Raw genomic sequence first — 12,596 nt, forward strand, 5'->3', positions numbered from 1 at the left:
GCGAGCAACAGAGGGGAGCTGAGGGCAGGGCCGGGTGTGCGAGAGAGGTGAGTGGAGGGCCGGGAGGGCAACAGAGGGCTAGAGAGTGGAGCGGAGGGGATGGCCGGGAGGACGAGGGAGGGGAGGGGAGGGTAGGGTAGGTGAGAGAGGGGAGGGGAGGGCAAGGGCGAGGGATGGTAGGACGAGGGAGGGGAGGGGAGGTGAGGGGAGGGAAGGGCTGAGAGGGCAAGAGAGGAGAGGGCCAGGAGGACGAGAGAGGGGAGGGGAGGGGAGGGCGAGAGAGGGTAGCGAAGGGGACGGCGAGAGAGGGGAGGGAAGGGGAGGGCCAGGGGCGAGGGAGGGGAAGCGGGAGGGCGAGAGAGAGTAGGCGAGGGCGAGGGGTGGGTGGGTGAGGGGAGGGGAGGGGCGGGGAGGGCGAGATGAGTGGAGGGGAGGGCACGGCCTGGTGGGCTAGAGGAGGGGAGGGCGAGAGAGGAAAGTGGAGGGGAGGGCGAGAGGGGGAAGGTAGGGGAGGGCTAGAGGAGGGCGAGAGAGGGGAGGGGAGGGACGGTAGGTCGAGAGAGGGGAGAGGTGGGCCGAGGATGAAAGAGGGAGGAGAGGGAGGGCGAGGGAAGTGGAGGGCCAGGAGGGCAAGAGAGGGGAGGGGAGGGCCAGAGAGGGCGAGAGATGGGAGGGGAGGGCGAGAGGGGATGTGTGAAATTACAAGATCCGAAACAAATATTTCACTTTGGAACTTACGGTGGATAAATACTGGGGAGCTCAGGGAACTAAACAGTGTTTGGCCCGATTACTATTGGAACACTGTGTGCAATTCTGGTCTCAATGCCACAGGAAGGATGTTGTGGAACATGAAAGGGTTCAGAAAAAATGACCAAGGATGTTGCCACAGGTGGTAGGTTTGTGCTTCAGGGAAATGCTGAATAAGCTGGGGCTGTTTTCACTTGAATATGGGAAGCTGAGAAGTTAACTGATAAAGGTGTTTAAAATCATGATGATCATTGATAGGGTCAATAGACAAGGTCTTTTCCCCAGGCTGAGGGATTCCCAACTGACAGGACATAGCTTTAAAGTGCGAGGGGAACTTTTTAAAGGGACCTAAAGGACAATTGGTTCCTGCAGAGTGTATGGAATAAGCTGCCCGAGGAAATAGTGAAGGGTGATAGAAATACATTTAAAAGGCATGTGGATGGGTGTATGAGTAGGAAGGGTTTAGAGGGATATTGGCAAATTGTGGCAAATGTGACTAGATACGTCATGCAGGAGTTGGTCCGAAGGATCTGTTTCCATGCTGTACATCTCTATGAGCCAATGTCTTGAAATGAGTCCACATTATCGAAGAGGAGGTGCTGGAAGTTTTAAAACACAAAGGTAAATAAATCCCCAGGACCTGATCAAATGTAGCTCAGGACATTGTGGGAAGCTGGTGAAGACATTGTAGGGCCGCTAGCAGAGATATTTGTACCATGTGTGAGAGGCAGGTAGACTGGAAGGTGGCATTGTGGACAGTGAAGAAGGTTTTCTGAGATTACAAAGGGATCCTGATGAAATGTGTGAATGGCTGAAAAACTGTCGATGGAGTTCAATCTGAATAAATGTGAGGGAATGCATTTGGTACAACAAACACGGGCAGGACTTATACAATTAATGGTAGGACCTTCGGTAGTGTGTTGTAGAACTCAGGGTTCAGGTACATAATTCTTTGAAGTTTGCAACATGGAGAGACAGGATGGTTAATAAAAAAACTTGCTTGCCACACTTGCTTTCATTGCTCAATCCTTTGGTTCTCTTCTGGAATACTGTGCCCAGTTCGGGTCGCCCAGTTATAGGAAGGATACTATTAAGCTGGAGAGGGTTCAGAGGAGATTTACTGGGATGTGGCTGGTTATGGAGGGTTTCAGTTATAAAGAAAGGCTGGATAGGTTGGTATTTTTTCATTGAAACCTGAATGTTGACAGATGACCTCATAGAAGTTTATAAAGTAATGAGGGGAATAGATAGAGTTAATGGGAGTTGTCTTTTCCCATGGTCAGGGGAGTTTCAAGACAAGGCACTACATTCTTAAGTTTAGAGGAGAGACATTTTTTAAAAAAAGTACATGGGGACACATTGTCACACAGAGGGTGGGATGCGTGTGGAATGAACTTTCCAAGGAAGGGATGAATGTGCGGACAATTACAATGTTTCAACATATTTGGATTAGTACAGGAATAGGAAAGGTTTGAAGGGATATGATCCAGGAACAGGCAGGTGGGATGAGATCAGTTTTAGAGTATTGTTAGTGTTAACCGAACAGTGCGGTATGACTCTCTGACTAGGATTATAATGTTGTGTCATTAATTAAGAAAGGCTGCAAGAGGAAGCCAGGGAACTACAGACTGATGAGCCAGACATCAGGGTGGGTCAGTTGTTGGAGGTCATTTTGCGAGGTAGGACTTGCATGCATTTGGAAAGATATGGACTTATTACGGACAGCCAGCATGGATTTGTGCGTGGGAAACATGTCTCACAAACTTGACTGGAGTTTATTCAAGATGTGACTAAGAAGATAGATGAAGGCAGAGCAACAGATGTTGTTTCTGTCTTCAGTAAACCCTTGGTTAGGGTGTAGCATGATACATTGGTTAGTAAGGGTAGATCACAAGGGGTCAGGGAGAGCTAGCCAGCAATGGGATATACAATGGGATGACAGTGGGAGACAGAGGGTGGTGGGAGAGGGTTGTTGTTTAGACTGGAGGCCTCTGACCAGCAGTGTGCTGTGAGGATTGGTGCTGGGACCACTGTTGTTCATCATTTACATCAACATTTTGAGCTAAAATATAAGAGTCCCTGTTATAATGTTTGTGGATACAAAGATAAGTGCAAGAGTGGGCAGGGAATATAGTTCTCGAAGGGGATGGTAATCAACTGGGCCAATGGGTCAAGGAATGAAAGATGGCGTTTAATTCGGGTGTTGAATTTCGTTCAGTCAAACCAGGAGGACTAATGCAGTTAATGGTAGGGATTTGGGCAGTGTTATCGAACAGAGAGAGACCAAGGGGTGAAATTACATTGTTCCTTGGAAGTGGCATCACAGGTGGACAGGGTGGGAAAAGCAGCATTTGGCACACTTGTCTTCATTGGTCAGAGCATTGAACATGAGTTGGAGATATTGGTAACATTGTCGTCATTATTTCTCCTGAGCAGAGGCGGCCACGGGGTGACCGTATAAAGGTTTATGAAACAATGTAGGGCCTAAGTAAGTGAATTTCCAAGGGTAGGTGAGTCCAAAGCTAGAGGCATAAACGTGAGGTGAGAGAGCAAGGATTTAAAGAGGGAGCTGAGGGGCAACATTTTCCACAAAGGATAGTGCATAGACGGAATGGATTTCCAGAGGAAATGGTAGAAACAAATACAATTACAACATGGAAAAGGCACTTGGGCAGGTACATGGAGAGGGGAAGGTTTGAAGGGATTTGGAGAGAAAGTGAGGTCTGCAGATGCTGGAGATCAGAGCTGAAGATGTGTTGCTGGAAAAGCGCAGCAGGTCAGGCAGCATCCAAGGAACAGGAAATTCGACGTTTTGAGCATAAGCCCTTCATTCCTGATGAAGGACTTATGCCCGAAACGTTGAATTTCCTGTTCCTTGGATGCTGCCTGACTTGAAGGGATTTGAGCCAAACACAGGCAAACGCGACTCATTCCATTTCGGAAACCTCGGCCGAAAGGTCATGCCGCACAGAAACAGACCCAATGTTTCTAGTTATTGGAGGAGGAGACTACCGAGACAAGGCATGTTGTAGAGACTGAAGCAAGTTACAGCGATATGGATGGTCATCTGGACTGGAGGTTTCAAATATGTGAAGTAATTGGTGAGAGGGAAGGAGGTGACAGAGATAGGAACTGTTATTGGTGTTAGAATGATTGAAGACACTGGTCCACAAGACAAGCCATCGATACAGTGTTGGAGAGGGAATAGGGAACAGAAAGACCCAGGAAGCATTACTACCCTCTCATGGGAGGCCTGCTTTCCCCTCTGTTGTCCTGATGTTCACCAAGACAGCACAGGCCTGGATTGAAAAACTGGGAACTCCCGATGCTGTCCCAATACAACAAAACTTAAAGTAAAGGTGGTACCTGAGCCTGGGGTGTGTCAGTACTGTGCTCCTTTCCAGCATTATATCTATCTCATGTCCTGTTAGCTGATGTATTGAGCCCTCTCATTGCTCTCTGCGCTGAGTGATCTTATCTGGCGGCAGAATTTATTCAAGGCTCCCGACCTCTCTGACCTTTGTCTCTCTGGCTGACCAATCATCTTCCCGACCAGCAGTTGTCAAGTCTATTGAGTCAGGAACTCCCTGGGTACCTGTAGAAGACACAGAAATAGGCAGAATGGGAAATTAGACTGATGCTGTGAGGGTTACACATGTAGAATGGCACTGAGCCCCACATAGATCTGGAAAAACCCAGTCTCCAATCCTGGCCTGTGCTGCCTCATCTCTCTAGAGTGGAGAATTCTGTTGGCTCAGGATTTGGAGTAGCTACAAGAGTGAGAGATGGTGACAGGGGCAGCAATTAGAACCACACAATGAGGGAAACCACATAGAGTCATAGAGATGTACAGCATGGAAACTGACCCTTCGGTCCAACCCGTCCATACCGACCAGATATTCCTACTCAATCTAGTCCCACCTGCCAGCACCCGCCCCATATCCCTCCAATACCTTCCTATTCATATATCCATCCAAATGCCTCTTAAATGTTGCAATTGTACCAGCCTCCACCACATGATCTGGCAGCTTATTCCATACACATACCACTCTCTGTGTGAAAATGTTGCCCCTTGGGTCTCTTTTATACCTTTCCCCTCTCACCCTAAACCTATGCCCTCTAGTTCTGGACTCCCCAGCGCCAGGGAAAAGACTTTGCCTATTTATCCTATCCATGCCCATGGAGCGACACTGAGTGATATCACCAGAGTACAGGATCAAACACTTGTGCTGGGATGCCCAACCTGTGAGAAGGTGAAGTGATGGCGTAGTGGCATTATTGTGAAACAATTTATCCAGAAACTCAGCAAATGTTCTCTGGACACAGGTTCAAATCCCACCATTGTAAATGATTGAATGTGAATTAAATGTTTCATGTCTTTAGTGAAGTAATCTAGATGGGACTGGGATATCACAGGGATTACAGAACAACAGCTGAGGGAGGGACAGGACAGGCAGCTCAATGCCCCAGGGACAGATGCTGCAGGAAGGACAGAAGGGGAGCTGAGAGAGGAGGAGAGCTGCTGGTTGTGATTGGGGTGAAACATCACAGCAGGGACTGAGAGAGGAGATTCCTGCGGGACCGCCCAGTGACGCTGTGTTCATGGAATTCATCAGTAACAATGGGGCTTCCCTTTCCTCTGATTGTTCTACAGACCCCGAGAGCCCCGCCCTCCTGCACCTTGACCTTCTCAACATGGCGGCCCTGAGGCCCGCTCTCCCTCTTCCCTCAAACAAATGGCGGCCGTGACCCTGGGCCGCTTCCCTGATCAGAGACCGCCACCTCCTTCCCCGGGCCTGGAGGGGCTTTTTTGTTTTTTTTTAACCTGTATCCCGCACTTGTGAATTCTCTCCGCTCCTTTCTCCCAGCGAGGCTCCCACACCCCGGCTCTGAGCGCCGCTCTCTGAAGCCGATCGCAGCCGCTGCCGGAGAAAGCAGCTCCATGTCTCTCTCTCTGTCCTGATCAATGTGACACTGCGCATGCTCTACATAGGAACCAAACTGCGCATGTGCCTGAGGTTTATAGACAATGCCCACCCTGGACTTTTGCTCTTACCCAGAATAATTTTGCTAATCCTCTCTTCCACTTCCCTAGAACTCTGTGGAGGCCTATAAAAAAACTCCAAGCAGTGTCACCTCTCCCCTTCTGTTTCTAACCTCAGCCCACACTACCTCAGGAGACAAGTCCTCATGAAAAGCTATCTCAGCCACCGTTATACTATCCTCGACTAACATGACTTGCATGCACCCATTGCAGAGCTTCAAACTCCATGAGGCAGCCATACTCTCTATCACAGACAGACTCAGTCTGGAACCTCCTCTGTCCTTAAGACCTTATACACTGCCTGCACTCCTCCATTTCCCCTTTGCATGTTCCCTTTCCAACCTGCCCCATCTGCATCACTCCACAATTGGAAGTGTCAAGGGCAGAAGTCTGTCAAATCGTCTCCCTAACCTATTCTATCCTCCTTTAAGATTTTTTTGGAAATCATTCTGCTTAATCAATGTTTTGATCATCCATGAAGTACCTTAGGAGATTTGCCATTGTGAAAGTTCCATACAATATGAGTAGTTGTTGTTTTTGCCATACATTAGGAGAAACAGGAATGATGCATTCAAAATTCTACCAAGAAAGTCACTGATAGGTGCAGTGTATAGGCCACCAAATAATATCATCATATTGGGATGGGCAATAAACAAGAAATAACTAATGCCTGTAAAAATGGTACGGTTATTATCATGGGTGATTTTAATGTACATGTATTTTGGTCAAACCAGACCAATCAGGGTAGCTATGAGGAGTTCATTAAGTGTATCTGTGATATTTTACTTGAACAGTATGAAATGGATCTACAAGGGAGCAAGCTATCCAAGATCTGACCCTCTGCAATGAGACAGGAAAAATTAGTGACCTCAGAGTTAGGGATCCTCTCGGAAGAAGTGATCACTGTATGGTTGAATTTAATACATATGGAGAGTGTGAAGATAAAACCTAATACCTGGGTCCTGTGCTTGGACATGAGGAACTACAATAGAATGAGGGAGAACCTTGATAACGTAGACTGGAAACAAAGATTTTATGGTGGGACAGTTGATGAGCAGTGGAAGATTTTCAAAGACATTTTCCAAAGTCCTCAGCAAAGGTATATTCCAGTGAAATGGAAGGACTGTAAGAAAAGGTGTTCTCTACGATGGGTATCTAAGGAAAGTGATCAAATTGAAAGGCATACAAAGTGGCCAAAACCAGCATGAAACTAGAACTGGGAAAACTTTAAAGGTCAACAGAAAGCCACAGAAGAGTTACAAAGAAATGTAAGCTCGAACATGAGAAAAATAAACTAGCACAGACTATAAAGACAGATAGCAAATGTTTCTATAAACATAAATAATGAGAAAAGAGTGGCAAAAGTAAACGTTGGTCTTTTGGAAAAAGAGGAGCATTTAGTTCCGGGACATCACAGTGGGGATACTAATATCTTGCCAGTAATTAACAAAGACACAAAGGTAGGTGAGGATATGGAAGCTATCATTATTACAGAACACCTAGTTTTGGACTGTTGGAGGTAATTGAGCTAATAATAGAAAATTCTCTTTTCCCTGACAGAATGTATCCCAGGAGAAATAGCAAATGCACTGACAGTAATTTTCCAAAATTCACTGGACTTCATGGCAGTCTCAGCAGTTTGGAAAGCAGCAAAAGTGACGCCACTGTTTTAAAAAGGAGGTGGACAAAAGATGGGTAATTATACCCCAGACAGCTTCTTCTCTATAGTGGGAATGATGCTTTGATCTATTATCAAGGAAGAAATAGCAGGGACTTGATAGAAATTGTCCCATTGGACAGATACAGCATGGGTTCATGAAGGGCAGGTCATGCTTGAAAAATCTTTTGGAATTCTATGAAGACATTTCAAGCAAGTTGGACAATGTGGACCCAGTGGATGCAGTGTACCTGGATTTCCAAAAGGCCTTCAAAAAGGTGCTGTGCAAGAGGCTGTTGCATAATATAAAGGTATATGGCATTAGGGGTATAGTATTAGCATGGATAGAAGATTGGTTGACTAACAGGAAGCAAAGTGTGGGGATAAATGCATATTATCCTGGCTGGCAATCAGTGACTAGTTGTGTGCCTCAGGGATCAGTGTTGGGACTGCGATTATTTAGAATTGATACAGATGATTTGGAGTTGGGGACCACATTTAGGGTGTTAAAGTTTGCTTATGACACGATGATGAGTAGCAGGACAAAGTGTGCGCAGGACTGTGGAACTTTGCAGAGGAACATAGATACATTGAGTGAGTGGGCAATGGTCGGTCATATGGAATATAATGTTCATAAATGTAATGTCATACTGTTTGGTTGGAGTAACATTAAAAAGAGATTATTAATTGAATTTTAAAAAGTTGCATTTTTGCTAAGCAGAGGCACCTGAGTATCCTACTGCATGAGGTTGGTCACCAGGTATAACAATCAATTCTGAAGGCAAATGCAATTTTGTCCTTCTATGCTGAAGGGATTGTGCTTAAAAGCAGATGTTATGTTCCAGCTGTATTGGGTGCTGGTGAGGCCACACCTGGAGTACTCCATGTAGTTGTTATCTCCTTAGTTGAGAAAGGATGTACTGGCACGAGAGGGGGTGCAGAGGAGATTAACTAGGTTGATTCCAGAGTTGAGGGGGTTGGCTTAACAGAGACGGAGTAGATTGGGATTATATTCATTGGAATTCAGAAGAATGGAAACATATAAAATAATGAATGAAATGGATAAAATAGAAGTAGAGAGGATGTTTCCACTGGCAGGTGAATCTAGGACAAGATGGCATCACCTCAAGATTAGAGGCAGCAAATTTAGGACTGAATTGAGAAGGAACTTCTTAACCTCAATGGAATTCATTGCCCAGGGAAGTAGTTGATGTTTGTTCAGTAAACGTTTTTAAAGCTAAGGTAGCTTTTTTTCAAAACAGAAATAATTAATTAAAGAATACGGTGAGAACATGGGTAAATGGTTCTGTGTCCACGAAGTGATCAGCCATGATCTTATTGAATGGCAGAGCAAGCTCAAAGGGCAGGATGGCCTTCTCCTGTTCCTAGTTCTTATGTTATACATTCCTCCCTCACTCGTGACTTGGAGGTGCTGGTGTTGGATTAGGATGGACAAAATTAAAATTCACAGAACACCAGGTTATAGTCCAACAGGTTTATTTGGAAGCACTAGCGCTGCTGCTGCTGCATCAGGTGGTTGTGTGTTTTTAACTTTGTCCCTCACTCTTGTAACTTATGCAGAGCAACAAAAGCCAGGAAGCAGTGCGCATGCTCCAGCCAACAATGGTCACAGGATGATTGATGTCAGCGGTGGACCAATGGAAGTACAGGGGCGGGGCTGGAGGACCTGGCGAGGCGGTTGGCCCTCCGACCAATCAGAGTGAATGAGAGGCGGGACTTGATTATACCACGTGATCATCCTCGCGGACAGCGCGGCTGTGCGGGCGGAGAGCTGTCGGTAAGGAAAGAAATAAACAGCAGCAAGCGGGAGGGAAATGGTGTTGGTCTAGGCTGAGAGGTTTTGCGAACATTTGGTGCACATCGGAAAAGACAAATTTGAAATTTACAGTCTCGTTTTTGCAGTAAACCGGAAAATGCCTCATTTCGCGATTGACTCGAGTCAGTGCCGCCATCTTTATTCGGGGCAACGATTCACTGGACACGTGCAGCCGCCATCTTTGTAGGGGGCAAAGTTCAGAGGGGAGTATGTGCAGCTCTCCCTGATAGAGAGTCATGGGGCAGGATTTACACAGAGCACATTCACACCCAGGGAAATGGATTTTTTTTCTCTGGATTTGTTTCGTCATTCGTTTAAATGATTTGGATGTGAATAGAGGCGGTACCGTTAGTAAGATTGCTGGTGACACCAAAATTGTTGGTATTGTGGTCAGTGATAAAGGTTGTCTCAGAATACAATGGGATATTGATCAGATGGGCCAATGGGCTGGGGAGTGGCAGATAGGGTTTAATTTAGATAAATGTGAGGTGCTGCATTTTAGAAAAGCAAATCCGAGCAGGACTCACACACTGAATTGTAAGGTCTTGGAGAGTCTTGCTGAACAAAGAGACCTTGGAATGCAGGTTCACAGTTCCTTGAAAGTAGAGTCACAGGTCGATAAGACAGTGAAGAAGACATTTGGTATGCTTCCCTTTGTTGGTCAGAGCGTTGAGTACAGGAGCTGGACAGGACATTGGTTAGGCCACTTTTGGAATATTGTGTGCAATTCTGGTCTCCCTATTATCAGAAGGAGGCACTGAAACTTGAAAGGTTTGAGAATTGATTTTCAAGGATGTTGCCAGGGTTGGAGGATTTGAGTTGCAGGGAGAGGCATAATAGGGACTGGGGCCATTTTCCCTGGAGTGTCATAGGCTGAGGTGTAATTTTGAAGAGATTTATATAATCGTGAGGGGCATGGATAGCGTAAATAGACAAGGTGTTTACCCTGGGGTGGTGGAGCCCAGAACTAGAGGATATAGGTTAAGGGTGAGAGGGGAAAATTCAACAGGGACCTAAAGGGCAACAAAAATTGTAACATTTCAAAGGCAGTTGAATAGGAAGGGTTCAGAGGGATGCCGGCCAAGTGCTGGCAAATGGGAATAGATTAGGTTCGAATATTTGGTTGGCATAGATGGGTTGTACTGAAGAGTCTGTTTCGGTGCTAGACATCTCTGACTGTGGGATCATAAAACTGCTCCGATTCGCCTCTGAGCACCTTGATGTCCACTTGTTCACTATCTAGCTTCCTCAGTCTCTGAGTGTATTTTTGCTCTGTTTAGTATTTTACTATTATGTTCACAGACCTTTCAGTAAATGAATTGTCCACTGCTGCCCGGCTCCTGACCATATTACAGAGGAGGTAGTACTGGATGTGTTGAATCATATCGAGGTGGATAAATCCCTGGGACCTGTTAAGGTGTATCCCAGACATTTGTGGAAAGCTAGGAATGTGATAGCAGTGCCCCTCCCTGAGATGTTTATATTGTCATTGGTGACAGGTGAGGTGCTGGAAGACATGTGCCATTATTTAAAAAGGTGGTAAGGAAAGGCCAGGGAACAAGAGAACAGTGAGCCTGAAGTCAGTGGCAGGCAAGTTGTTGGAATGGATTCTGAGGGACAGGATTTACATGTATTTGGAAAGACGAGGAATGGTTAGGGATAGATAGCATGGCTTTGTGTGTGGGAAATTCTCTCTCTAACTTGATTGAGTTTTTTTTTGAAGATGTGACAAAGATGATTGATGAAGGCAGATTGTGAATGTTGTCTATATGGACACTGAACGATGTTCCACAAAGCAGACTGGTTAGCAAGGTTAGATAACATGAAATGTTGAGAGAACTAGCCATTTGGATACAAAACTGGCTTGAAGGTAGGAGGCAGAGGGTGGTGCAGAGGGTTGATTTGTGGACTGGAGGCCTGTGAGCAGCAGCGTGTTGCAGGAATGGATATTGGGTCCTTAAATAATTGACTTGGATGTGAATATGAGATATGGTCAGTAGGTTTACAGAAGACACCAAAATTGGAGGTGTAGTGGACAATGAAGAAGGTTAGTTCAGAATACAACAGGATCTTGACCAGATGGGCCATTGGGGCGAGGAATGGCAGACTGGGTTCAATTTAGACAAATGTAAGCTGTTGGATTTTGGAAAGGCAAATCAGGGCAGGACTTATACACTTAATGGTAAAGTCCTTGGGAATGTTGCTGAACATAGAGACCATGGAGTGCAGGTTCATTGTTCCTTGAAAGTACAGTCATAGATAGGCAGGCTAGTGAAGGTGGGGTTTGGTATGCTTATATTTATTGGTCAATGCATTGAGTACAGAAGCTGGGATGTCAAATTGTGGCTGGACAGGACATTGATTAAGCCATTTCAGGAATTATGTTTTAAGTTCGAAATCCCCTGTTCTGGGAAGGATGTTGTGAATCTTGAAAGAGTTCAGACAAGATTTACAAAGACTTTGCTAGGATTGGAGGATTTGGGCTACAGGGAGAGGCTGAATAGGCCAGGGTTAATTTCCCTGGAGAGTCAAAGACTGAGAGGTGACTTCATGGGGATTTATAAAATCATGAGGGGCATGGATACGGTGAACAGCCAGGGTCTTTTCCCCCCAGGTTAGGTGGGTTCAAAACAATCGCATGGGCTTAAGTTGAGAGGGCAAAGATTTAAAACGGATCTAAGGGGCAAAGTTTTCAAGCTGTGTGTGGTGTGTGTGTGGAATGAGCTGCCAGATGAAGTAGTGGAGGCTGATACAATTACAACATTTGAAAGGCATCTGATTGGGTACATGGACAGGAAGGGTTTCAAGTGATACGGACCAATCGCTGGCAAATGGGGCTCCAGTTGTTGAGGATTCCTAGTTGGCATGGACAAATTGGACCAAAGGTCTGTTTCTGTGCTGTACATCTCTATGACACTAATAAATGAAAATAAGATGTGTTCCTCTTTTGTGGAGAGCTAGCAGAAGCACAGATAATTGTTCTTGGAGCTGAGAAGGTTAAGCAGTGATTTTGATCAGCTGCAAATTTGTTTCTAAGATATTTAATTTGCAGAGAGAGGGGAATTGTTAACAATGTCACAATTTTAGTAACTATTTTCAGGTAATTGGCAAATAATAAGTGAATATGTGAACATTATGTTCTTCAGTAAGTTCTGAGCATCTGGAATAGTCTGAACGGCAGCTGGACAGACTCAGCAATTATTCATAAACAGATTTGGAATTTTACCTTTTAAGGGAAGATTTGGGGTGCTATGGGCAAATGGGAAGGGAATTGGGACAGATTTGCAGCATTTCTAGAGGGAGAGAGTACA

At 45.5% G+C, this 12,596-nt stretch overlaps 1 long non-coding RNA gene across 3 annotated transcripts in view; it reads left to right on the forward strand.

Moving 5' to 3' along the window:
• The first annotated feature begins 9,121 nt into the window (after positions 1-9,121).
• LOC132812778 (uncharacterized) overlaps positions 9,122-12,596 on the forward strand; it is a 41,480-nt gene continuing 38,005 nt past the window's right edge. For 2 of the 3 annotated variants that reach the window (XR_009643775.1, XR_009643774.1), the window contains exon 1: positions 9,122-9,246. This is a non-coding gene — a long non-coding RNA (uncharacterized LOC132812778). Of the gene's footprint in view, positions 9,247-11,020; positions 11,098-12,596 lie in introns of those variants that run through there. The other variant, XR_009643776.1, reaches the window with a different exon arrangement.

Source organism: Hemiscyllium ocellatum, unplaced genomic scaffold, assembly GCF_020745735.1.
Source record: "Hemiscyllium ocellatum isolate sHemOce1 unplaced genomic scaffold, sHemOce1.pat.X.cur. scaffold_298_pat_ctg1, whole genome shotgun sequence".
NCBI classification, from domain to species: Eukaryota; Metazoa; Chordata; class Chondrichthyes; order Orectolobiformes; family Hemiscylliidae; genus Hemiscyllium; species Hemiscyllium ocellatum.